We start from the raw sequence: 3,170 nt of genomic DNA, 5'->3' as shown, positions 1-3,170 counted from the left end.
TGGAGTATGTTCTGAGGGTTCTGTTCAAGTGGTTTCAGTACTTCTGAAATGCTGTTGATCTCGCAGATCCAATGATGAGGAAATCCTTCCAAGCTCCATTGGCTGGCATAATCCACCTTAGAGTCTCCATTCACACAGAAATTTACTGTTAAGCTTTGCTGGGTTAGCTAACCAATTTGTTTTCTGTTATAGCACCAGATGTCCTCCACAGGCTCCAATGGTCTGCCAAATTCTCCATGTGCATCTGGGTGTGCTGCCCACTGCACCATTTTCAGTAAGTGAGGAGGCCCAGTTAAACACATGTACTCTACAGTCAGATGACAGGTCCTGCCATTCTCCCCGTGGTTGGAGTTCTGAGTCCAGCAGCTTAGTTGGGGCCCCCTCCAAGAAATTTCATCTGAGATGATCCCAGACATGTCTCCTGTGTGCACCTGCCAGGACAGGGTCCAGCTCATTCTGTCACTCACATCAGCCTACACACACATATTAGTAGTTGCAATTGCTGGTCAGTTTTGTCTCTAGCCTTGTCTCTTACACAAACCAGTAGATACTATGACCCAGTCCAACCCTACCCACTATACACTCAGCCCTCACATACACCATCAAGAGCTGGAGCCCAGTCAGAACAACTCCCAATAGCCTCCACTGGGGTAGCCCCCAACCCTGTTTCCTGTGCCTGCCAGTGTATGTAGTGGATTGGTCCAGTCTATCCCATATCCCATTCAGCTCTTATACATCATTGGGCATTGGAGCCTAACTAAACCCATTCAACTCCACCCTCTAGCCTTCACTCATGCCAGCAGGTGCCACCATCTGTATAGCTAGGCCCACCCTCAGTCCTGGTTCTCATGCTCACCAGTGGCAGCTGCAGCCATCACAGAGATGCCCAGTTTCCCTACTGGGCCCACTCCCAGTCCTGGATTTTGCACTCTTCAGGTGGTTCTACATTCTAGCTTGACAGAACTTGCCCCTAGTCCCAGTACTTGTCAGCTGATCCCGTGGGAAAGACCAACCAGCCTGTATTTACTCTGGGACATGCCTGCACCAGTGGATACAGTCAGTTAGCCTAGCTTGGCCCTCTGCCTAACCCAGTTCAGATGCAAGCCAACAGGAGTTGTATCCCTTTCTGTCCTGGTCTGACCCAAGTCCCAGCTCTCATGCTCACCAGCAGGAGTAGTGGCCCAGTAGGGGAGTCCCCATAGCTCTCCTATTGGGCTCATGCCACCCTCACTCTGAGTTTTGTGTGTGCTGGTGGGTTCTGTGGCCCAGTCTGGCATAGCCCCTTTCACCTCAGCATATGCCATAGTCTGGCCTGATCTGCCTCCAGTTCCAGCTTGCATTTGTAGTTACTGCCACCTAATCTGGTCCAGCCAGCCCCCAATCCTGACCCTAATGTAAACTGGCTGGTGTTGCAGCCTCACCCTACCTGTCCTGCATCACATTGTGGTTCTTGGATCTACCAGTGGGTGTTATGAACTCACCCAGCCTGGTCTGTCCCCATACCTGACCCACACATATGGCAGTGGGTACTGTAACCTGGCCTGGTTTGGGCTGCTCCCAGCCTTGTTTCTTGAGCTCACTTTTACCGATGTCCCGGCAAAGGAGTTTCCCAAGCTCCTCTATCAGGTCTTCTCCCAGTGGCAAATCTCACAGACACTGGTGGGTCCTTGGCTCTGTCTGACTAGGTTTATGTTCTGTGCTGGCAGGAACAGTGGCCTTGCCCAACTGGCCCGCACTCATTGCAGTTCTTACTCTTGGGTCCTACAGCCCAACCATACCTGGTTCATGCCCTGATACCACTCTTGTGTGATTCAGTGAGAGCCAAGACCTAGTCCAGCCAATTCTATACTAACCCCGGCTTTCATGAGTACTAGTGGGTACTGCAGTCCAGCCCAATCTGGTGCACCCCAGACTCAGTCCACACCTGTGCTGAGGGCTACTGCAGTTATATCCAGCCCAGAGTGCTGCTGCTATTCTGGCCCTCAAGCTCACCAGTGGGAATTACAACCCAGCTGGGTGTCTCCTTAGTTCCCCAACCAGGCTTGTTCCCAGCCACAGATCTTGTGTGAGCCAAGACTGAGCTTGGCATAGCTCTGCCATCTTAGCCTTTGCCATTGGATGCTTCGGCCTGGCCTGACCTGACCTGTCCCCAGTCCCAACTCTCACTGGTGGGTGCTGAAGCCTGGCCCTGCTCAGTCTGCTCCCATCTCTGCCTCTTGCAAACTGATTGGTGTGTTAGCCTAGCCCATCATGACCCATAGTTTAACTTGGCTCCTGCACTTGCCAGTGAGCTAAGGCTGGCTTGGCCCTGCCTAGTCTGCTCCCACTCCAGAACTATATAATTAATACATAATTATGCTTCTGATCAATAATATTATTAGAAACTAAACAGGTTGAGTGGATCCAGCAGCAGGGGTGATAACAAACCAAACAGAAGCTATATGTGTGTGTGCTTGTGCATGTGTCGGCTCTGGGACCATGAGCATCTTATTCTCTCATTTTCCACCTATGTATACATAGATAACTGTGTTACATGAACATTGTCTATTTTTTTTTAAGAATGCTCTTGAATTATTTATATTGGTAACCAGATTTATTTTGTATTTTGTAAAAAAGATTTATTTATCTTTATTGGAAAGTCAGATACACAGAGAGGAGGAGAGACAGAGAGGAAGACCCTCCATCCGATTATTCACTCCCCAGTGACTGCAACGGCTGATCCGAAGCCAGGAGCCAGGAAATTCCTCCAGGTCTCCCACACGAGTGCAAGGTCCCAAGGCTCGACATTCTTTCCCAGGCCACAAGAAGAGAGCTGGATGGGATGTGGAGCTACTGGGATTAGAACCAGCACCCATATGGGATCCTGGCATGTGGTGAGGACTTTAGCTGCTAGGCTACCGTGCTGGGCCACATGAACATTGGTTTTTAAAGTTAGTTGTGGAGCTCCTGTTTGTGCCCGTAAGCACTGACCATGTTAAAAGGATGAGTGGTGTGGGGAATGACTGAAGACAGGGCATGAGCCCCAGAATGTTCTGGTCCTTTTGCCAGTGTGGCTCTCTCTGCGGTTGCTGCAATCTGAGAGTACCTTTCCATCTCCAGGTGGGCTGCTCCGGCTAACAGTCAGTGTTTCCATGCTGTGTTGTCAAGCAGTGGAACTCTGGTCAGTGAGC

Source organism: Ochotona curzoniae, unplaced genomic scaffold (assembly GCF_017591425.1).
Source record: "Ochotona curzoniae isolate NIBS_2020 unplaced genomic scaffold, NIBS_Ocur_1.0 contig_883, whole genome shotgun sequence".
Taxonomy (NCBI): Eukaryota; Metazoa; Chordata; class Mammalia; order Lagomorpha; family Ochotonidae; genus Ochotona; species Ochotona curzoniae.
Note: the sequence above shows the minus strand (reverse complement) of the source record.